Source organism: Lepidochelys kempii, chromosome 1 (assembly GCF_965140285.1).
Source record: "Lepidochelys kempii isolate rLepKem1 chromosome 1, rLepKem1.hap1, whole genome shotgun sequence".
Classification (NCBI taxonomy): domain Eukaryota; kingdom Metazoa; phylum Chordata; order Testudines; family Cheloniidae; genus Lepidochelys; species Lepidochelys kempii.
In genome coordinates, this window is record NC_136380.1 from 278,117,658 (window position 1) to 278,143,063 (window position 25,406).

At 40.3% G+C, this 25,406-nt stretch overlaps 1 protein-coding gene and 1 non-coding gene across 6 annotated transcripts in view; one reads left to right on the forward strand and one right to left on the reverse strand.

Moving 5' to 3' along the window:
- TMTC2 (transmembrane O-mannosyltransferase targeting cadherins 2) overlaps positions 1-25,406 on the reverse strand; it is a 379,113-nt gene that overhangs the window by 352,166 nt on the left and 1,541 nt on the right. The window lies entirely within an intron of this gene.
- Positions 5,396-5,503, forward strand: LOC140905680 (U6 spliceosomal RNA). Its single transcript, XR_012156919.1, has one exon. It is a non-coding gene; the product is annotated as a U6 spliceosomal RNA (small nuclear RNA).

Below are 25,406 nucleotides of genomic sequence, written 5' to 3' on the forward strand. Positions count from 1 at the left end.
CTTTTACTGCCTACCTGGCTAGTGCATCGGAGTTGAGAGTATTGTCCAGAGCGGTCACAAGGGAGCATTCTGGGATAACTCGCGGAGGCCAATAATGTCGAATTGCATCCACAGTACCTGTAACTCGGAACTGCGATCTCGATTTTAGTGCTACTTCACTTGCCGAGGTGGAGTACAGAAATTGGAGTAAAGAGCCCTTTAAATAAAAAAAACTGGTTTGGTTGTGTGGACGGAACCAGTTTTATTTCGAGGTAACTCGGCTAATTCTCAAATAACCGGTTTCAGAGTAACAGCCGTGTTAGTCTGTATTCGCAAAAAGGAGTACTTGTGGCACCTTAGAGACTAACCAATTTATTTGAGCATAAGCTTTCATGAGCTACTGCTCACTTCATCAGATGCACACTGTGGAAAGTTTAGAAGATATTATATACACACAAAGCATGAAAAAATACCTCCTCCCACCCTACTCTCCTGCTGGTAATAGCTTATCTAAAGTAACCACTCTCCTTACAATGTGTATGATAATCAAGGTGGGCCATTTCCAGCACAAATCCAGGGTTTAACAAGAACGTCTGCGGGGTGGGGGGGTAGCAAATAACAAGGGGAAATAGGCTACCTTGCATAATGACTAAGCCACTCCCAGTCTCTATTCAAGCCCAAGTTAATTGTATCCAATTTGCAAATGAATTCCAATTCAACAGTTTCTCGCTGGAGTCTGGATTTGAAGTTTTTTTGTTGTAAAATAGCGACTTTCATGTCTGTAATCGCGTGACCAGAGAGATTGAAGTGTTCTCCGACTGGTTTATGAATGTTATAATTCTTGACATCTGATTTGTGTCCATTTACTCTTTTACGTAGAGACTGTCCAGTTTGACCAATATACATGGCAGAGGGGCATTGCTGGCACATGATGGCATATATCACATTGGTGGATGTGCAGGTGAATGAGCCTCTGATAGTGTGGCTGATGTTATTAGGCCCTGTGATGGTGTCCCCGAATAGATATGTGGACACAGTTGGCAACGGGCTTTGTTGCAAGGATAGGTTCCTGGGTTAGTGGTTTTGTTGTGTGGTTGCTGGTGAGTATTTGCTTCAGGTTGGGGTGCTGTCTGTAGGCAAGGACTGGCCTGTCTCCCAAGATTTGTGAGAGTGTTGGGTCATCCTTCAGGATAGGTTGTAGATCCTTAATAATGCGTTGAAGGGGTTTTAGTTGGGGGCTGAAGGTGACGGCTAGTGGCGTTCTGTTATTTTCTTTGTTAGGCCTGTCCTGTAGTAGGTGACTTCTGGGAACTCTTCTGGCTCTATCAATCTGTTTCTTCACTTCCGCAGGTGGGTATTGTAGTCGTAAGAATGCTTGATAGAGATCTTGTAGGTGTCTGTCTACAGCCAACCTCTGCGATACAACTGCATTTGCTCCAACCCCTCAGACAGAGACAATGGATCATGTGGTGTGGTCAGGGTGAAAGCTGGAGGCATGTAGGTAGGAATAGCGGTCAGTAGGTTTCCGGTATATGGTGGTGTTTATGTGACCATTGTTTATTAGCACTGTAGTGTCCAGGAAGTGGATCTCTTGTATGGACTGGACCAGGCTGAGGTTGATGGTGGGATGGAAATTGTTGAAATCATGGTGGAATTCCTCAAGGGCTTCTTTTCCATGGGTCCAGATGATGAAGATGTCATCAATATAGCGCAAGTAGAATAGGGGTGTTAGGGGACGAGAGCTGAGGAAGCGTTGTTCTAAATCAGCCATAAAAATGTTGGCATACTGTGGGGCCATGCGGGTACCCATAGCAGTGCCGCTGATCTGAAGGTATACATTGTCCCCAAATGTGAAGTAGTTATGGGTAAGGACAAAGTCACAAAGTTCAGCCACCAGGTTAGCCGTGACATTACCGGGGATAGTGTTCCTGACGGCTTGTAGTCCATCTTTGTGTGGAATGTTGGTGTAGAGGGCTTCTACAGCCATAGTGGCCAGGATGGTGTTATCAGGAAGATCACCGATGGACTGTAGTTTCCTCAGGAAGTCAGTGGTGTCTCGAAGGTAGCTGGGAGTGCTGGTAGTGTAGGGCCTGAGGAGGGAGTCTACATAGCCAGACAATCCTGCTGTTAGGGTGCCAATGCCTGAGATGATGGGGCGCCCAGGATTTCCAGGTTTATGGATCTTGGGTAGTAGACAGAATATCCCAGGTCGGGGTTCCAGGGGTGTGTCTGTGCGGATTTGATCTTGTGCTTTTTCAGGGAGTTTCTTGAGCAAATGCTGTAGTTGCTTTTGGTAACTCTCAGTGGGATCAGAGACGTTCTTGTTAAACCCTGGATTTGCGCTGGAAATGGCCCACCTTGATTATCATACACAATGTAAGGAGAGTGATCACTTTAGATAAGCTATTACCAGCAGGAGAGTGGGGTGGGAGGAGGTATTTTTTCATGCTTTGTGTGTATATAATAAGATCTTCTTCACTTTCCACAGTATGCATCTGATGAAGTGAGCTGTAGCTCACGAAAGCTTATGCTCAAATAAATTGGTTAGTCGCTAAGGTCCCACAAGTACTCCTTTTCTTTTTCTGAAATAACCGCACATTGTAGACCAGGCTGGTAAATCTCCAGGTTTTATTCACTCTGGTGGAAACCTGCACAGTCTCCACGCTGCTTATACCAAAATGAAGAAGGGTGGAACAACACACTTGTAAAAAATATTAAGAGGAATTTACAAGCAAGCATTTGAATTTTCAATTTTAGGTTTTATTTTAGAGAGGTGGAGGCAGAGAACATCTTTAAAGTAAAACAGTTACATCATATATTCAGCTGGACCTGCATCTGGAAAGTAATGAATCCAGGGGAGGAATTTTTGAAAGGTAGGTAATAAGTTGACTATCAATATCTAGAAAATACTGCAGGACAGCTGTTTTAATTATCAGAAATACAGCCTTCTTCACCCTTCCAACAATGCACTTTGTGTAATAAATTGATTCTGGATCAGTTCATAGTCACATGTCCAGTCTAAAATCCATAATTAAGGTCATCAATATTCACAGCTGAAGTGGAAAATGCATTTTATAAATGTAAGTACTGGTTTGTCTGAAGATACTGAACTACATAAAAGAAACTTTTTATTTATAGAAAAAGGATGGTTCAAAAATCCAACAGAGAGCCAAAAATCATAAGAACCTTTAAACAAAATGTTTGTTTCCTGGACAGCAAGGCACCATTTAAAATACAAAATGTTCCATAAAACCCTGCCCACCATTCCTGCAATGCAGAAAGATCAGCCTGCCAGTTCTACATTATTAGTTCTGCTGTTAAATAGTCTGATTCTCCCCGAGGCACCCACTGAAGATACTCATTGTAGTTCACCACTAAGCACAGTTAGAGTCACAATCAAATCCAAGCCTAAGCCCCTCTACAAACAAGCACTTTTTCCTCCTTCTAGCACTCATGCCTGGGAATGAAATGTAACTGTAAAATGCAATTCAGTATCATTAAGCCATACTATACTTTCTGGAGCCCCAAATACAGGGTTGGTACTGATGATATCACATTCCCAGTGGGCCAATGGGTGAATGCCACTTTATCCCTTAGTCACAAATGCCAATACTCTGCAGTTATTTGAAACAAGGCTACAGCCCTTACATTTAATTGGTCATGTTGGGGCATGAACCCTCACCCCTTCAGCATGGAACTGCTCTTGGTAAAGCTAACAGTCTCTGTGGAAATACCCAGCCATGGAATCTAGAGATAGCCCTTACCTTATTACTGACAGGGTAAGGTTATATTACCTCTGCACCTCCAGCTTACTATGGGGATTATAATATATCTGTTGAGTCCACTAATAACATGCATTTTATACAAGGTTGTTGCTTTCCATGGGTTGTCCCATTTTTTAATTTTGGGTGTGTAAGAATGTCTGTGTAATGTGAAACAGAAATTGTTGGCCCTTGTATTCACCAAAGCAGCTTATTAGCTTTGTTATCACCCTGCTACTACAGGCATAAAGCAGGAAAGGCTGTTACAGGAAAAAAGATCAGATTCAAAAGAGGACTTTAAAAAATAAATAAATAAGATGGAAATAAAGTTTAATGATGACGTACAAAGCAAAAAAATAAGTTAGGCTTGTGCCTTTTTTGTGCTTCTTTAGGATTCATAGCGATGACATGAATTTTTGTTTTTGTCTGCTTTAGGGTTCTTTTCTGCCTTTTTTACATTAAAAATTCAGCATTGCTGGCACTAGAAGATTCAGACTAAAGAAATAGTGAAATGACTACAGCGAAGAGTCAACAGGCAAAGCTGAGTGACTAAGGGGAAGCAATTGTTAGTCAAACTGTTTAGAACTCTTTTAAAAGAAGAGAAGCCTACTTACCTTCTATGGATAAGTGAGGTCTTTAATAAAAGGTACAAACACATCCCTTCTATTATGGTGCCAGAACTCACAGTATACACCCTTCAGACTTTGAAAGACTCCTCGAGCAATTCCAGGGAATTTAGTTTACACTAGAATCGCTGCAGCGCTGCTAGCGCAGATGCCCTATGCCGACGGGAGAGAGCTCTCCTGTTGGCATAAATACTCCACCTCCCTAAGTGGCAGTAGTTATGTCAGCGGGAGAGCTTCCCCTGCCGACACAGAGCTATCCACACCGGGACTTAGGTCGCTGTAACTTACTTTGCCCAGGGGGGTTGCTTTTTCACACCCCTGAAGTTATACTGAAGTAAATGTGAGGGTGTAAAGTCCAAAGTTTGACATTCCTGATCATTATAAAGTGTGACAAAGTTCCTCCTCTACCTTGGTGGGGCTTGCGCTCATTGGCAGATTTGCTCATCTTGGAGCTTCACAGTAGCCCTCAGTTTGGCCGTTTTCGTGAACCCACAGTCCAGGTCAACTCCTCCTGTGTCTGATCAGGAGTTGGGAGGTTTGGGGGGAACCCAGGCCGGGCCCACCCTCTACTCTGGGTTCCAGCCCAGGGCTCTGTGGAATGCAGCTGTCTAGAGTGCCTCCTGGAACAGCTGTGCGACAGCTACAACTTCCTGGGCTACTTCCCCATGGCCTCCTCCCAACACCTTCTTTATCCTTTATCCATAGGACCTTCCTCCCGGTGTCGGATAATGCTTCTACTCCTCAGTCCTCCAACAGTATGGGTTCTCACTCTCAGCTCCTAGCACCTCTTGCTCCCAGCTCCTTACACACGCACCACAAACTGAACTGAGCTCCTTTTTTAAACCCAGGTGCCCTGATTAACCTGCCTTAATTGATTCTAGCAGCTTCTTTGATAGGCTGATTAGAACACCTGTAGCCAGTCTGTCTTAATTGTCTCCAGAAGGTTCCTGATTGTTCTGGAACCTTCCCTGGTACCTTATCCAGGGAAAAGGGACCTACTAAACCTGGGGCTAATATATCTGCCTTCTATTACTCTCCTGTAGCAGCACATATACTAAAACTGGAACGATACAGAGAAGATTAGCATGGCCCCTGCGCAAGGATGACACACAAATTCGTGAAGCGTTCCATATTTAAAAAAAAAATTACTCTCCTGTAGCCATCTGGCCTGACCCTGTCACAAAAGGTAAAGACCACCAATAGGAAATTTTAACCAGAACATTTCAGGTCTTCTTTATACCTAGAAAAGTAAAAGGCACAGCCCTGAGAATGAAAATATCAACTCCTCAGCGTCACTAAAGGCTTTGATGAGATATAAAATAGATTCTTTCCGTGGCTTTCTGAATTATGGAGAGAAATTGAGAGGTGGAGATTCAGATACATTTTAAATACTTTGTTACTTACTGCTCTTTTAAACATTACTGTAATTAGATACTATTCTGAATTAGGCAGAGTTGCATGTTTTAATTACATTTCAGTTGTTGCTCTCCTAATTAGGGTTTACATTCCAACTTCTTCCAATGTTAAGACACCTAACCATGCAGTTCTAATGAGTAGTTCTAGTACATGTGATGTTTTCCATCAAAATAATGTTTTTCCCAAGCCAACATCCCAGTTCTAGATTTCTATTACTCTGTCAGTATCCATAGCACCAGGCCATTGAAAATGAAAAACAAGTGAAGTCTTTCCCTAACTTTTTATACTTTTTCTCCCCACCCCAAAAAAGGCCATGATTCTGCAAATGCACACTTGCCCAACTTTACACGTGAGTAATCTCATTGACTTCAACAGAACTATTTACAAATGTAAAGTTAAATATGTGCATAAGCATTTGAAGTTCATGATTCTGCATTTACAAGAAATTTTGGGTGGGGACTAATAAAGTGTTTGTATAATCTATAGGACACCTGGGCCTGGCTCCTAAATGGGGCTCTGACTGTCACCATACCAGAAGGTAATAAATTTGAAGGAATACAGTCCTTGCTTAAAATGCCAATGCAAAAATAGCTTATTTTTTAAATTATTGACTTGAGACAAGGCCTAGCACCAGGACAAATTTCTTAAAAGTTGGATTGGACTCTTCTTGATAATAGCTACCTTTGCTGGTAAGGCAACAGCATTCCAACTATGACACCGAAGTGAGCTATGAAAAGATACTACTAAAAAAAGCCATTCGCCTTTTCTACATGGTCAAAGCACATGCTTTCATAAAATAGTTTATTATTATTGTCCTTGAGATATTCTACCGTTATATAAAACATAACTTGAATTGTTCCATCAGAGCGCTACCTTGACCTCCAGCTGTGTTTAGCAACATTGCATTGTAACAACCTACAGTAAAGTTCAAATCCTGAGGTAACTGCCTCTGCAGTTATTGTTTCATTGAATTTGTAAATTATTTCCTTCTTCAGCTTCAGGTAAGCATGCATATATTGTAACTGAGTAACTATGCTGACTGGGGCTGTGAGTGTGACACCCACAGACAGGCCCTAGAGGGTGTGACAAACCCAAAAGATCCTTGTCTCATGAAGTAACTCTGAGACAAAGAAAAAGAGTGTTTGCTTCCTAGTTTGGGGATATGTAAGCTATTTAAACGAACAGCAGCAGGAGAAACTACTCCTGCACCCTCTTTCAGTAATAAATAGATGTTATGTTGGCAAACTGAACTCATGCCAGTATTATTCCAAGGACTCCGCATGGCTGTTCAAACCCACCAATAAAGGAGACTCGGAGGTCATGTAACAATGCATAGTGGGTGCAAATCAACCGAAGTCAACGGAACTTTATCAGGGATGGATTTATCCCCACTATTCTATGTAGGATGAAGTGCCACACACACAAACTGCAGCAGCAGCTGCAAATGTTGCATGAGAAGTTAAGAGATATGCTATCCCAGTGGAGGAAAACCTGAGCACACAAGATTTGCTGAGCTACGCAGGAATATGGAGCTCATATTGTCAATTAATTCCCCAGGTTCTGTAACTCTAGCTTATTCCTGTCCATTCGCCATGCCCACACCAATGTGGTTATGCAGTCTGAAGGAGATCATGTGTCTTCCCCACTCCATCCCTGCAAGAAATGTGGCGGAGGCCGACACCACCCTTGGGAAGGAGACAGTTTTAAAATCTCGCAAGGGCCTGGATAGCAGTTTCTGGTTGGGCCTGTAGTCTCGTCACGCATTCATCGATTGCTCATTCGTCAGAGCCAACCGCCACCTCTTGCTGAGGGCACCTGGGACCTGGCTCCATAGCTCATGAAGTAACTGGTCTCGTAAACCAGGGATTTCAAGTTCACACAACTTAACTGTCACTGTGAAGCCTCTAAGGAGAGAGGCAGGATGCAGCAAAGAATATCCATGTAATCTGGCAAACTAGGGGACGTACCAGCCTTTAAAATGGTTTTCCTCAGGACAGAGCAAGATAGATCCTTAAAATGTATCCCAAAGTAAGGTCGTTTGAAAGTAAACTCCAGCAGCCATATCCAAGAGCCCTCAATGTTTGCCTCTTTATGAAAGTTCATCTTACAAGAGAGCAGACTACAACTCCTATACATTCCACCATTTTTACCGAGTTTGTCATAAATGTCAATTGATAACATTGTTTGCACATGCAGTATTGTGTATCAGTTTGCATAGTCACACAAAGGATTGTCAGCTTGCAGGAGGACTCTGTGCTAACTGCTTGGTCACAGTATTCATTTACATTTAATAAGATTCCTTAAAAACATGGGGAATTGTGTTTATCTAAACCTCCTGGGATTACGGGGGGCATTAGTTCAGTGATATTTCTAGCCAAGAAACATGAAACTAGGCTCTGCAAAGCTAGCTGTACATGTGCCACATATATGACAGATTGATCTATTAAGACAAACAACTCTGTATATTGCATTCATTTTTACCAAATTTTATGTGCCAGTGACAATTTACACAAGTTGAGGATATGCCCCAGGGTTTTTTACTTTAAAGTGCAGTAGGAAATCTATTAATTTATTATACCTCAACTGCTGTAAGCATCATGTTAAAAGCCAAACATTACAAAACTTCTAAGGATTCAGAAGTAGACACTATTTTTAACCTGCAGCTTCTGATTAGGTTTTTGGGGGTTACTTAAAGAAGAATCACATTACTGACTTCTTTTGAATAAGGAAAGATTACAATATTAATACTAATTCCTTGTGTGTCTTTATGCCAAAAATAATTTAAAAAAATATTACAAGAACAACCACACGCCACAAACATTTTCCCTACTTCATTATTTAGGACAAGCAGAACATGTTATGAATTGTAGTTATTTATGTTTAACATACTGTATTATATTTGCTTATGGCCAAAAGGTCTATCAGTTTCCCCACCTTGGCTGTCAGTCATTCAATAGCAACTCAGCTCAGACTTCAAAATGAGTCTTATTCTTGTTTCCTTGCAGGGCCTCAGACTTGCAAACAATTAGCAATGTGCCTAACTTTAAGCACCAAAACAGTCCCACCTAATGCAGTTGGTGAAACTGTGCCCTTATTTAAGTGAGTACGTGTATAGTTGACTTCAGAGGGACCAGAATTTCATCCAGTGGGAGTACTAACATGTGAGAAGTTGGACGTATGCCCAACTGCTTACAGTGCCAAGGCCTAGGCTGCCATGTTATCTCTTTCCTGACTCACACTCAGCAACTACAGAACAGTTTCCTTAAATCTTGACCTGGATGGCATCAGTGTCTAATGAGATGGCCACCAGCGAAAATTACTACATCTTCCTTGGAATTCACTTCTTGGAAGCTACGAGGTGAGCCATCATCCTCCCCAACACAGATTTAGAATCCAACATTTCAGTAACCTAAAGTTAAGATATCCCCCATTTGAGAACACACAATGCCTCTGCTTAGACGTTAGGCCACTTACTAATCTGTATAGTACAGTTCATTTCTAGTATGTTTTTCTTTAACTACAACAGTATTAAGGTCCAATTAATTCTAAATTAAACTGAATTAAAAGACAGGTTAGGCACTTATTGATATAATAGTTGAAATGCTGCCTCTGCACCAGCTGACTCACTTAAAGTCCTTCAGAGAATGCATAGCACAAAGTGAGAGTATTTGATTTCCCACATTTAGCAGTTATGAAATTTAGATCCATTCTGCCAGAAAAATCAACAACAAAGTAGCTGTGGTAGAACAGCTATCATTGTCAGTGATGCATTATCAATGGCGATGACAGTTTGAACTTTTAATTAAGTCAGAGATGACCAGGTTTTCAGGAATAGGATTAAGACAGAGCTGTGTCCAACATCAGGTGTGCACAGACACTACAAGAATTCTGGAAAGGGGTGAGGAGAAAAGTGAGAAACTTCCAAACACCACAGTACCCTTTACATGATAGCTTCTGTAGCATCCCTCCCTGTCAGAGGCTAACATAGCTCATTTTGTTGGCTGAGTCTAAGGTTCATAGGTTGGGTTTTTTTGCACTGTTTCAAAACTATTTTCAGACCTCAAAATGATGTCATTAGACCAATCAATCAGCCACTTTGCTTTTATCAGGTAGAGCCATCACCTAACACTCTATATGTAAATGCTTTGGAAGTGCTTTTTCATCTGAAGAGCTGGATCCTGACACATTTCCTGAATTTTGGAGCAATAACTAAATAAATTAAGGCTAGTAGGATACAAACAACAACTCAGTTTAACAGAACGCTGTACTGCTTACAGATTTCTACGGGCATACAAATATAGTCAGTTCAATTTCATATTAAACTTGATCATTCTTCTGGAAGCTTCCCCCTTTGTCATACACCCCCTCTCACTAGCCCTCCCTCCCAATCACTGTACTGATTGATGTAGCTGGTACATTGGAAGTAGGGTTAAGTGGACAAAAGACATCCACTATTATTACTGTAATCAAAGATTTATATCACTGGAAGCAGCCCAGACAGGACCAGGATTCCTTTGTGCCAGGCAGTGTACAAGCATAGTATTTGACATGGTCTCTATCCTGATGAGCTTACGCTCCAAACATGTGTTCTACCCTGACAAAAGACTCTGCATAACTGGTGAAATTTCAGTATCTTTTTGTGCTATAAACAATTTGATATTCCGTTACTCGTCTGGCAACATTTTCTGCCTGCTGAGACCATTTCTGCCACCCTTAGCCATTCTGTGTGGGATCTTAGTCCATGAGAAGTCAGGAGGTGGCAGGTAAAGTCAACGATAAACCTAGTGAAAACAGACGAATGAGGTCTCTCCCATGCTGCCCAACTACCTCTTTCTCCTGACCACACAATACAATATGATCCAATTTAAAGTCCAAGTCTGCCATTTGTACTGAAGCCAAGTAGTCCCTAACTCCACATATTACCATTTTCCCCTAGTTTATTTTGCATACCATCTTTAGGATTAGAAGAGTGCTCTCAGAACACTTCTTGAACAGAAATGCTCAATCTTCACTCCCACTCTGCTACTTAGTGAACAGATGTCCTTATGCCTTCTCCCCACACTGAGAAGGTATAATGTAAGTTATACTCATAAGAGGCATTGTACCGATTACATTAGAGCTGGAGAAAATTAATCACTCAACAAGCTGATCTTAATCCCAGTTATGTCTGAAAATTCCAATATGTTATGAGTTTGGCAATACATCAATATAAGCAAGAAGTTTTATATCCTTCAGTTCCTATATATTTACCTGTAAGTATAACATTTTTACTTGCATGCTTTTGAACCATTTTACTCATGTAGAAACTAATCCTGAGAAGTGTTGGACTCCCTCAGTCCCTTAGACTTCAAACTTTGACCTTAACACTTGTGCTGTAGTATATGCTAGCTCACTTATGCCATTATAAATTTGCCAGTTAATACAGTATATGAAGAACTACAAACTGGAATTTCTTAATCTATTTTATCTATAATAAATTACAGTACAATAATCCTCACCAATATCTAAAAGTTTAGTCTCCCTGAGATGTACAAAACAAGTGTAGAGTCCATTTAGTAGTTTTAAATATATGTAATGTGAAATTTTTGGGAACTGTACATGTGCAGGGCAGTACCCTGACTGAAGCTATTGCAGCATAATCTGTCAAGGCATTTATATCAAGCTCACAGTGCTACTCACCGATTCTCCTTAGACAAGTTTTCTCCCTAAAAGCTAACCCAGTGCGTACACTGAGAGAGCTACTGCAGTGTGAAGACCCTCAACGTATTCACATTTCTTGAGCGATGAACTGACTCTCTTACACATTTAGAGTCAGAGATTAAGGCCAGAAGGGGCCAGCAGATCATCTAGTCTGACCTCATGTACGTCACAGACATTGCTTACTTTATAATGAAAGAGGTACGGGAGCTGAGCCCTGGCACAAATTAAGCACCGGCTGGGCAGCTGGAGAGTGGTAGCTGCTGGCCAGGAGCCCAGAGATGCTGGGGCTATGAATCGCCAAGCCTACAGATGCCGGGGCTCATCCCTGGCAAGCCTGGCACAAATTAAGCACTGCTCACAGGCCACCAGCACCCACACACTAAACTGAACCCATTTCCAAGTTAAGCAGTCATAATGCCAGTAAATAGCCTACACCAGATAAAAGCACTACAGGGTTGGTGTTTTCCGCATTTGTAAAATAAGGAAAAGAGGCAAAGAAGATAAAGCAACTTGCCTGAGCAGCACCACAAGCTAGTAGATTAGGCATAGACAAAGCAATCAAGAGATGTTTGTCTGTTTGGGATACTATTCTCCTTTTACACAGGATCCTGTCCAGGAATGCTGGAAGGACCAGCTGCAGTCAGAAGAGCATACTTGGAAAGGATCTTATATGAAGAATGTGACTGAAATATTTAGATAAGATAAAGGAAGGAGCTGCCAGTCCCCTAAAGGTGAAGGGCTTCCTGCATAGTTGCTTTTACAAATACATCATACCTCAGCCAATTGATTGTTTTTGGCCAGGGATGTCTACTTTTTTATTAGTATGTCTAAATTGAAGGTTATTTTCTTCATTTTAGCAAGAGCCCTGCCACTGGCCCTTTAATTTCTAGAAGACAGAAAGCAGCTTGTTGCCTTCATACATTTAAACCTTTTTTATTGTTCTTTAACTCTATTTGTGGGGTATGAAGTTCCAGCTATTTGAGCCTATCTTTAGATAACCATGCAATGCCAGACTCCATAGTGAATGTCTGTAAACCTACTGGTTCAACTCAAGCTAAAATAATGACATTAAGAGTTGATAACAGCTGACAGCAATATGTTTGCACATATAGGAATCTACAAGAAGGTGCATATTGAAGAGAGATACTAAGCTGGACTACCAAAGGTGATGGTAATCTGGGTAAATTGACTACCGGAATGGAAAAAATAGAAAGGAACTGCCACTAAACTCCCTTCCTCAAAACTCAAAAAGAGATTATTTATATTACACTAGCATTTACAGACTCTTGACCACACCAGTCTATCCACTGTACATACACATATTAAGGACTGGTCTACACTAGATGCAACTTTAGCGCCCTCCTGGCCAAGATAGAGTCTGCTCTGCAGACAGCTCTGGCCAAGATAAGATGCACACAGGAATGCAGCTGGAAAAATCCGAGGGGCACCTGTTCCAAACCCTCCAGAGTGAACACCCACCCACCGGAAAAGCACAGCGGATGTAAGAAAGGGAAATATGTATTTACAGAGATATGAGAGGAGAAAAACAACAAGGGGAAATGTAGGGGAGAGCAGTAAAACAGGGTTGCATCCCAACCAAGGCTCCACAAGCCCAATGGTAGCACAGTCTGAAAGGGCAGACACTGAGCAATGTGTCTGCACACAGAGTTCAGGAGTCCTGAGCAAAGTTCCAATCTGGCAGTTGAGTCCTGGGTGCTCCTAGTCGTCTTCAGCACCAGTAAACTTTCCCCAACAAACCCCTCCAGTGCCCTCTTCTACTGTTCTCTGCAAAGCCACACAGAGCGACCGCCTCACTCCTTATTCCCAATGCACTGGCACAGAGCTCCTCCTGGTTCCTGTCCTGAGATGTCCCCGATCGGCCAGTTCTCTCTGCTGCTTCACTGTGCGAGGGCCTGCTTGCTGTAGCCCTTCTCTCTGGAGCTCCACCACCACACCCCTGTTTCTTTCCTCCCTCTCATTGCTCCCCCTCACCCCTTCGGAAAAAAGATTTAAAGAATTCTTCAATCAACATAGCTACCATCTCCCTGAGCGGTGGATTTACTAGAGTGACACCTTCCACTGCTGTAGCAAGTGTCTACACAACTGTGCTGCTTTAGCATTTTAAGAGCAGACATAGCCTAAAATAATCCCTGCCCCAAAAAGTTTACAGTCCAAAAAGACAAGACAGACAAAAGCTGAGAGGGGAAAGAGAAGCCAAGAGATGCAGTCATTTGTCCAAGGTCACCCAGCCAGTCAGTGGCAGAGCCAGATATAGTAGATATAGGGCTGGGGCTCGACATACATTGCTCTATCCACTGAACCAACCTGACTCTCTGGAATTTTTTTTTTTTTTTTTAAAGCAAAGGGTGAGTATGAAACAAAATCATAGCTTATTCTCTTTGGTCTTTTGCCTTATTTTAACCTTACTCCTAAAAAGCTAAAATATTCTCAAAGTGAAGATTTCACTTTAATTTAAAAAATGGTAAGTGTGGGGGGTTTTAGTGTTCTGAATGATTTTGATATACAGGAGGAATAATTTACAGTGATGTGAGGTACCCCATACTGCTATGCCTTTTCATATAAAACATACAAAATGCATTCAGGTACAACAGTGTTACAAATAAGCTATAAATAAATGGAACTTTTATGAAAAACTAACTGCTACACATAAAAATACCATTTTGCCTGATTAAATTTTTTCAGCATTGGCTTAGCATTCGTTCTTTTTGCAAATTTCATTACATGCATCCAAGCAGTGTTTAGATTATTTTTTGTTTATTTATTTATTTGGCTACTAGAAAAAAACTGTCTTTGATCTGAATTAATGTTTATTTGCGGGGCAGGGTTTCTTTGTTTTTTTAATTTAAATACTGTAAAAGATCAGCAAGTTTAGTTAAAGAACAGTTAATTGCTTAAATGAAAAAAAAAAACTTTCCACAATTCCTACTGCAACTAAAGTTAACTTGCGAAACAAATACCTTCTTCCCCAAAAATATAACCTTTAAAAATTCCCTCTTGTACAAGTATATAAATACTGAGACTTAAATTAAGACTGATGTTACCAAGACTCACCTGTAATTATTTAGGCCCTGATCCTGCAATTAGATCCACAGTCAGACCCCACAGGAATCCAATCGCTCTCACCGTATGACAGGATCAGGGCCTAATATAAAAATAAATGTTTATGAAGTTTATCTATGACAAGGATCTTAGATTGTAATAGAAGATTTTCCAGACTAGACCAAATCTTAGAAGTCAGATCATGTATGTGAAAATAAATTTTCAAGTGGGGTGGGGCGTTTTTTTGAGGGGGGGGAGCGAAGGTGTTTGAAAGACAGCACAGAGTGGTGAACCAATCACAGGACTAGTAACCAGAAATCTAGTCCTGGCTCTGTCACTGCTTTCAGGGACTCGCCCAAGGCCACACAGCTACTGGTGAAATCCTGGCCCTATTAAAGTCAATAGCAAAATTCCCACTGACTTCAACTGGCACCAGGTTTTCACTTAGTGTCTCCATCTGTGAGACTAAAACTTCAGCAGTGTTAGGAGGTTTGTCTGTTAGGGTATGTCTACACTACAAGCACTACAGTGGCACTGCTGCAGCACTGCATGAACAGCAGTTAGGAAAACGATTTTAATTGTCAATGAGACAACCCCAATACAAATGCATTGAGAAACAAACAATTATAACCTCACTAAGCCATTTTTACTACAATTTCAGAGTAGAATCGCACTTTTAAAGTACATATTCATTTCACAAATCCATTGCAACAGAAGGGCCAATTAGTCACAAATTTAACTTGTTGCTGCCCTTGAGTGTTGTTATGTTGTATAATGCCATGTGCCCAATTTGGTTTTATGATACCATCAAAAGGCTTCAAGTACACACAGGACAGAAGGGGAGTGTATATGGTGCAGACCAGACTGAAGGCATATGTGTGGTGCATTTTAAGAAGCAGTTTTCCTCAAGTGTTTGTGCAGCAGTGTACTATTTAGCATGCTAGTTTGTTGTTTATGAGTCAGTGGTATCACCCTTGAGGGGCCAGCCCATAGGCAGGGTAAAGGATCTTCTATTGCCACCAGTTAAGTGATAGCACTCACAAGACGAAAACAAAAAATAAATACCCCTGGAGTCCTATGGGAGGACGTGGGGTATGTCTACACAGCAAGGAAAACCCTGAACTCAAGGAGCTCTGGCTGCCAGCTGTTTCATTGCAGCAGAGAGTTCCAGACTCAGGCTCTAGAACTCTGAGGTAGGAGGGTCCCAGAGCCCAGGCTCCAGTTCGGAAATCTACACAGCAATGAAACAGCCTATATCCCGAGTCAGCTGGCATGGGCCAGCAGCAGCTTTTTCTTTGCTGTATAGGCATATTCCAAAAGACCAAGGCAAAAATTTTCCGAAGTAGCTAGTGATTTTATCTGCTTGACTTTCAGAGGATGAGAGTTGCCAGGTGGGGGTGGAATTAGACCTCCTTAAGTTATCAAGTTGGGCATCCAAAATCACTAGTCGGTTTTGAAAATATTGGTCCAGGTTTTAGGTCCAAACCTCTACCTCCCCCTTCCAGGGCATGTGTGTTTTGTCTCATAACAATATAACAAATCCATACCTGCAGATAAGACACTTAATTTGTCAGAAATACACATACATGCATGAAAATTATGACGCACTTGACTACAAAACAAGTTAGGTGTTTAATCGCAGCATAATAATTTGAACAGAGACCCTAGGGACGGGGGCAGTCTAAGTACACTTTGGCAGAATCACACCTAAAATGGCTATAATAACTGAAGTCGACACTATGCTGGAAGTTAGTGATAGGAAAAGGAAACCAGCACCATCACAATTTAATGGTTCTAAAATAAGAGATGAGATCAGAGCAGAGTTTAAAAATGGTTAGGACATTAGTCAGTGACAGGTACAGAGGAAGTATTACCTAGCTCCCAGTAAACAACTTCAACTTTGTTATCCCCTTTTCACAGATTTTGGAGGAAGAACTATGGACCTGATCCGGACTCCATTAGAAAGAGTCAATGTGAATCTTTCCATTGACTAATGAGAACTGGATCAGGCCGAGTGCTTATTTGAGAGTGAGGCAGACAGAGTGGAATTCTTTTCAAACACTGACATCCACTATGTCTAATGTATATTAAGTAGGGTTTCTGCTCCTTTTCTTTATCTATATTTCCTCACCCTACTAATGTTGGGGTTCTTGTCTCCCATAGGTTACTAGACCTTTTACCTCAAGTTTATTAGCATATAAGTCAATTAGTTACCATGGAATCCTTGTGGTCACTCATCTGTTGATGTTCCTACCTTAATATATCTAAAGCTGATAGCAACTGGAATCTTCTGGTTACTTGTCAGCAGTTTAATCTTACTTGTTTATGACCACATTCAATACCATGATATCTTATGAGCTACGGTTCCTCCTGGCTAGCTGCTTACAAGAAGGCTTTTTTGGGTTTCTGGTTTAGTTTAGCTAAGCTATGGTCTTACAAGCCTTCACGCTTTTAGGGCCTATCTTATACCTATGCAAATACCTATATGTCTTACAAGCCTTCACACAATGAGCTTATCTTATACCTATGCAAATACCTATAGGCTGCAAGGTTTCCCAGGGCTTGGTTGAACCCTATGTGAAGCGAAGTTCCTTGTTTACTTTCATGTGTCACCCTACTTATTTTCCTGTTGCAAATACTGAGGCTTGGTCTACACTTAAACTTATGCCAAACTTGTTATCTCTCAGAGATGTAATTAAAGTGACTTAAACCCCAGTATAGACACCCTAGGTCAATGGAATCCTTCCGTCAACCTAGCTACCACTTCTCAAGAGGGTGGATGGAAAAAACCATTCCATCACTGTAGTGTCTACACTACAACACTATGTCTGCGCCACTGTAGCATCTGCAGTGTAAACAAACCCTACCTCTTAAAGAGATAAGATTTTGCTGATTACAATGGTCTTTTCTCCCTCACTCTCCCATCAAATCATTCCTCCATCTTAATACCACTTAATATTCAGAAAAAGAGAAGCATTGCTTAGCGCTTTTCGATGCCCACACATAGAATCCCAAACAATGGACTCTGACTTTTTGATGCCAAACTAAATAATCAGTATCATTCTGAGAAAGTTATTGGGAAGAGCCTAAGTGCTATTTCAGAGAGTGACAAATGAGCAATGCTTCTGCGTGGAAGTAAGCACTTAATTAGCCACTATGTGAAGATGACATCTCAGAGACACGAGTACAGAATTTATAACCATGGCCGTCTTGTTTTCAGTGCTTTTGTTGCTCTCTTACCAAGTTAGTACTGTACTAGCTAGCTGAAGATTTACATTGTTAAATTCAGAAAGCAAAGGACTTTCGTAAACCTGTAGCGCTGAGTTCTGGAGGCAAAACTGTCTCCTCTCTCTTGGGCTGTGGGTCAAAAGCTCAAGCTTCCTTTCGTCCATTAGACAGGTCTATGAATAAAAAGGGGATCCCACAGACCAGATCAGTTGTGAAGTCGCAATGCTTTGTACTGCCATGCGGAAAATCCTGCTTCAATTACCTGCCAGTCTCGGCTTCCTGGACCAGCTGGGACTGAAAGCATTCCTGAGGCAATGGTCTCAGCTCCTGGGGAGGAGGAAGTGCTTTGAGTCACTCAACAATGACCCTTACAGATGAATTAAGGAGCTACATTGACTGGTTTCAAAGGGAGGTTCATTCATTCTCTGCTGAAATGGGAGACGCCAAAACACAAGGTCTCATGTTTGAGGTATTATGGAGAAGAAGTTAAAGATGGGCAGCAAGGAAAACGCCTATATTTTATTGTACTCATATTATACTATACACACACGTTTTTAGATATTACACTGATTTTGTAATGGTGTTAAAGCAAGAATATGCGCCATTTGTGGAAAAGCCATTGAAGAGCAAATAAACTGAAAATATGGAGCTCAGTCAAAATAAATAGTTTTGATGCCAGAAAACACAACAAACAAATGGCAAGAACTGAGACTACAATTTAAGGGGATAACCATAAAGAAGGTGAGTGAGCACGAAGAGAAAATACTCATCATTTGCATGGCGATTTATCCTCCTGCCAATTAGCCCCATGTTACAGATGGAAAAACTATGACAAAAAGACTAAGTAATTTGCACATGGCCACAGGAAGATGTCAGAGCCAGGATTAGAATTCAGAATTTCCTCACTACTTTTCCTTCTCTCTTCATTGGAAAGTAACAGGAGACTCTGGAGTGCAGTAAGTACCAGATACAGTGAGTAGCAGCCACAATTAAAGAACAGGAATACCCAACAGTTTTGTTGGATTTTAAGTGTAGACTTGCTCAGTCTGTAAAACCAAAAGCAGTAATAGAATATTGAGATCCTTAGAGACTTAGGTCTGCTTGTTCCATTCTTTGCCATCCCTACAGTCCTCAGTGTTGGTTTTTCCTAACAAGCTACACATTCATCAGATCAGATAGGTGTAACAGCATCTCAACCATACTGAAGCATCAACAGAAGGCACAGTGATAACATCTGTCAGCTCAACCATTTTTAGTTAAACATGCTGCAACCTGTATAGATACCACCTGATCCATTCATGAAAAACTGAAAACATGAACTCCTTTCTTTAACCCTAAAGGACCACTCAAGGTCCAAACAAATGTGACTTGAGAATCCGAACTACTAGAGATAGACTGAAACCTTGCAGTACTGCATGGTTTCTTGTTGGCATAAACAACTCGTGCGCAGAACGTGCTCAGATCTTTGAAGGCAGATAAGCAGAATACATGTGACCATTCATGATGCAAGTCAAGAGAGCACAAGCAGTTCAAAAGGTTGCCAAACCTCAAAGGCCAGCAATAGAGGCCAGCAATTGATCAACAATCAAGACGCCTTCCAAAACCATTTCAGCATGCTAGAGGCCAGGATATCCATGACCAAAGATGTAGGACAACCAATATAAAATTTGAGACTCCACATAAAAATAGATATTCTAGGTCAACAATACTGGGGGAAACTCAAAATGAAAAGTAAATAAATAAATGGGTACTTTTTTATTTTTTAAAGGATAAAATTTCAGACAAATCTGTAAAACAATATAATGGAGGAAATGTAAAGCTAACAAACTCATTGACCATGCTGCCAAAGAAGGGATTTGACTTTTAATGGGTGTCAGCATGCTTTAAGCGAATTAAACAAGTGAAAGAACTTCCTCGGTGTTCAAAATTATTTTGCCTGCTACCTGAAGTTTGATTGTATGTTTGTAACAATCTCTACTACAGATTACCAAGAGGACTGAACCTAGAGCTTCAGCAGCAAGCACATGTAAGCTAGAGGCATGATTCCATGAATCCATAACAAATCTTGCTCCACAAGCAATCTCATAGACCTCAAAGTTAGAAGAGGAATAAAAGAGAAAGGTAGGGAAGGGGAAGTGGCACTGGTAGTTCTAAATTATCACTCCTTTCTTACAGATATATCAGATGTTCAAGAAATAGAGGAGATTTCTGAGCCTTATGAATGACTTCCACTCTGGCAAGCTAACATGATGTTAATATTCCATAAAGCACTTCAATTTGGAACTCTATCATGAGCGGGATGAGCTTCCCAAAGATGAAGTACGAACATAAGAATGGCCATACTGCATCACTCCATCCTAGCTCAGAATCCTGCCTTCCAACAGTGACCAATGCCAGGTGCTTCAGAAGGAATGAACAGAACAGGTAATAATCAAGTGATCCAGGTAACTAGCCAATGACCCCAATACAGAGTCTTCTCAAATCCAGAAACAAGCAGCACCATGGACTAGATATTAGAGGAGGACAGGATTCATGCTTTACACAACTGCTGTACATTCATGGAAAACTTTCAGGTTCTCATCTTATATTGTGATGTATAGGAATGCCAAACAGTAATTGACTTTCTGAGTCTGTACCATGGCATCCCTACTAAAGAGTCACAAATGTCATTCTTCTGGATGAAGAATATCTAGATTGATTAAGCAACAAAAGCTGACTCATTCAATGTGTAATGGTTGAAAAACAAACAAACAAGAAGTATTACAGTGGGCGCCATCGTGTGTTAGCATTGGAAAACGGAATAATATGAGAAATGTCAATGCAATAGATTCATCAGGCTTCATGATCAGGTATTTTGTTTGCTTGGTTGCTTTTAATTATACCACTTGAAAATGGTTAGTCTCCTTAGCTGAGATTATGCAGGCATCTGTTCTGGAGTACATTCTCCTCTATCAATGCGTTAAAGGCCACAGCTTCAAATAACTGCTGTCATCATGACCATTTTGAATAAGCACATTTAGCATGCCGAGCTGCAGGGAGGGAAAAAAAAAAAAAAAAAGAGAGAGAGAGTTAGGACTTCCCCGTCTTAATCCCACTGTTGCAATCTGACAGTTTGCACCCATTTGACTATTATAACAGCAGGAACGTCAGTGCTTCCAGGAGAGTGCATTCGAACTGAAAAATTAAGTGTAGATGACAAGACAAAGGACTCTAAACATCATAAATGTAAATTAATAATCAAATATACATAAAGATCAACTAAGAGACAGATGGCAAGCAGTTTTCCCCAATGTACTTATAGTTGCTCTTCCAGCACATGTATTTGGGTCACTTGCTAGATTAAATCTCATGTGGCAGGCCCAACAGAGATACAGTGCAATAGCGTATGGATTCAGCTTAATTTTACTTTGAGCAATAGTTTTGGATAATAAATATCTTAAATGTGTACTAAGACTTGACACAGGTTGGAGCATTAAGCCAAAACTATAGAAGAGAGCTGTTTGAAATCATTTCCCATCAGCATGGCAGTTCAATTTGTGCTTACTAAACAGAATAGAGCATAAACTAAAAAGTTGGTCTATTGTATTTTATTTGATTGAATAAACCTCCTACGCAATAAAGGTAGGAAACATACCTTCTATCATTCATATAAATGGCTGTTTTCCCCAAGCGATTAGTTCATAAAAAGGCTACCTCACAAAGAATTTCCTGTCATGTAATTCACTTTAACTTCTTGATTTACGAATCAAGATTGTAAAACTTGGGGATAGCATGCAGTCTACATTTGTCTACGATAATTACTGAAAGTAAGGGTGAACAACAGAATTCCATCTATCTACACAAAGGACATCTGTTTTAAAAAAACTAGGTATTTTCAAATGCATCAGTTTTATGAATGGTCTACAGAATTATCTAATCACTTAAGGTCAAAAGATCATACTAATACTATCCTTAAAATGAGCCTTTCTTCAAATACTTAGTAGAAGAGCAAAAACTTCAATGGAGGAGTTGTTATTGAGATGGTCACTGTAGATATGTACGATCTCAGGTAACAGAAGCACTAAATCTTGCACACCCCAGTTGTACACTTACAGTGACCTAGCATAAGTTACACCAAGGACTACACCATCACAACAAAGCACCCAATAGCCAGTTAAACAAAAACTGCAATTTAAAGTCAAGCACAAGTGGGCAAGCAAAAGCAACTGTGTTAGTCTAATCACAGCAGTAGACATCTTTCCTGTCATACTGGTACATATAAGTGCAATTCTCATTACCGTGAATGAGAATTTAATGTACATGACTGGAAATTAGCCCCCTTAATCTGGCAAGAAATTGGATTTAACACATGGCAACAAAACCACAAGGAAATCTTCAACACAGCCCAGTCACGGAAATTACATTCCCCCAATACGGCTGTATCAGTTCCAACTGATTTTTCTCAGCTAAACCCTGTGTTAACCAGCAATGTCAGCTCAATGTGGTATTACAAAAAAATTAAGTATTGTACTCCCCATTCAACTTGTTCTTTCGTATAATTTTCTTCCTATCTCCCAATGATCAACTGGCCAAAACGGAAGACAATTGGGAAAAATATTTACCTTATTTCTAGATGAAGAGAGGGAGTCTTTCCACATGATCTTAGCATGCAATTTAGAACCATCAAGACCCTTTAGGAAAATTACAGCAGAGGGGAGGAAAAGAAACATGCTTTTGTAAATTCTGCATGCATCATTTGAATTTTCTGGGATTAGAGGGGAACAGAAAAACAGGGGGGACTCCCTCCATTATACTGCATTTTGGTTTAGTTGCCACTACTTCAGTCAAAGTTTTCAATACCCAGTCTGAACCATAAAAAAATCAACAGGCGTTCATTCTCCTTATTAATATTCCACAGACAAGTCAAGCTTTCAAGTACACTTCACGTAAATTATATGAATTTACGATTACAAGGAAGGGATGTACACATTTTCTTATTCTATTTCTTAACCAAAGACTTTAAATTCATTCCATTTCAATTTAACTGGATGAATGGGGTGAGAGGGGAGAAAAACAGAAATATTGAGCCCTTTGATATAAAACAATCAAGCTTAGACGAGGTAAGTTTGTTATATCCCCATCATGCACAGTTTTCGGTATGGTGCCATGAAGCCTCTAAAATATTAAGTTTTACCATAGGGAAATTGATTTTGCTATAAGAAGTTTTTACGATGCCACTTAATCGTAGCCAACCTACTTAAAAAAAATACAGAAAGCAATTACAGACACCCTTTATATAGTAAGCTTGGTCATTATATATATAAAGAACAGATTCTGATATAATTTCAAAGTAGTGGAAAAGGAAATAGAAAAAGTTAAGGTAACATGATGCCCTCCTGAAACAAACATTACAGTTTCCAAGCTTAAATGTACAATCTTGATTCACTTAAAGTTAGAAGCATGATCCATCTCCCACATGGGGTGCTGTGTCCTGCAGTTCCAACACTGACCTCCTTATCTAGTGTTACTTTTCAAGAAAGGTCCTGTAGGGCAGTGCCATTCTGCGATTACAGTTAAAAGAACATTTTAGGTCTGAGAATCCCATTTTTAAACACGTGAGCTAGGAAAAGCTATTACTATCTTGCAATATTTGTTTTTCCTGTCCCTTTCAGTGAGGTAGTTGAAAATGTGCTAATTAGATGACCTACTGTACAGAACTGTCATTAATTGGAGTTCAGTGAACCCTAGTGAATTGCTATATTTTAGTTACAACTACTAGAAGTGTTTAATTTATTTAAAAGCCAAAGACATAAACAAATCCGTATTTTAGAATTTAATTTAAACAGTGTGAGATTTATGTTAAGAGGATACCATGTGATTATCTTTTCCATTCTTTCAGAGATGGCCTGCAATTAAACATTACTAATATTTTCTAATGCAGTGGTTCTCAAACTTTTGTACTGGTTACCCCTTTCACACAGCAAGCCTCTAAATGCAATCCCCCCCTTCTAAATTAAAAATACTTTTTTATATTTTTAACACCATTATAAATGCAGGAAGCAAAGCGGGGTTTGGGGTGAAGGCTGACAGCTCATGACCCCCCATGTAATAACCTCACAACCCCCTCAGGGATCCCGACCCCCAGTTTGAGAACCCCTATTCTAATGGTATTAAAGCACAATTATGGTAGGATCGAGAGACCTTGACCGCTACATCAATAATGCTAAGTGGTATTTCAAATGACACTGCAATCTTAGCTAATTTGGACTGGCCAGTGGAAACAAAAGTTTATACCACATCCTTAAACAACCCAGTTTTGCAATACATACTAAAGTTCACATAAATATTCCAAAATTCCTACAGTTCTTAAGTGTAACAGGATGGGTTCAGATACTGTCAGTGTGTGAAAAAAATTCCCCACTTTCGATTGAGCTAAATCAGACCTTACATTTCAGAATAAAAGTAGATTTTTCTTCTGCGTGGTTTTTAAAAGGCATATTAAAACAAACAAGAATCACTATACAAAACTGGAGGGCTGACAAACTAGAATATTTTAACTACCTCACAGAACTTCTTCAAATACATGTAATTGACTTTAAGGATTAAAGTTTGAATGGTTACAGTCTGAAACTGTAAACTGTTCCAGGGCTAAGATGCTGGATAACAATTGAAATTTGGCATTCAGTTTCAGTATAATAGTAGGAACCCTCAAAAAAGGGGGTTTATTCTGGAAAGCGTGGTAGACCTTAACTATGGCAGGTGCACTCTTATACTGTGTAAGAGAATGGAAGAACATTCCAAGTTCAGTAATTAATTGACTCCAGTACAGAGACTATTTCCCAAGGCAATGGACTAATCAAAGCCATAACTGATCCTTTCCCTTCCCATTAATGTCCCTGAAAGTTTGGAACAAGTTATCTAGCAATAGCTCTGCCTTAGTCATTTCCCACTCTCAATCTTGCCCCTCACACACTTTAGCTAAATAAAAGCTCCAAAAGGTTAATACCCATAGACTCTAGCTAGAAATGTTTTTGCCAGTCAATGTGCATATGAAATACGAATCGCTGACCTATAAGTTATATACACATATATTCATTTTTTAAGTTTGATTAGGTCTAGGACAAGGACATACTGTGGTGGCCAGTTACTAGTAGATAGGAGGATTCAAGCAGCATGGCTTCCACATAAAGCCACTCTGCCAAATCCCAATCACCAACTCACCCTAACCCAGAGGATTAATTCACTTTCCAAAGCAGAGAGAGGCTGATGAAAAGCTGTCAAAGTAAATCTATGCTCACTTTTTGGATGGTTCAATTTCAATGTAGCATGAAACACCCCAGGATGGTTAATAAGTTTAGCCAGGCGTGCTGTTCTCCCTAATATATTTTAATTATGCATCTGTTTTAATTGTAATCAGATTAAGTGACCGGAAAAGGCACAAATTGGAATGTTCCCTAATTGCTAATGGAGCTTTTCATCAGTTTCTAAACACAAGTACATTTAGGAAAGAAATAGGTAGAGACACCAGTAAAACCGTGACATTTTCCAGCAATCGATGCAGTTTCTTTGACAACACAGTTCAGGTCTCATTAGCTGCCCAAACTAACTCGAATGCAAAAGACAACTTCAAGCCCCAGGGACTTCATCTTTGCTAATT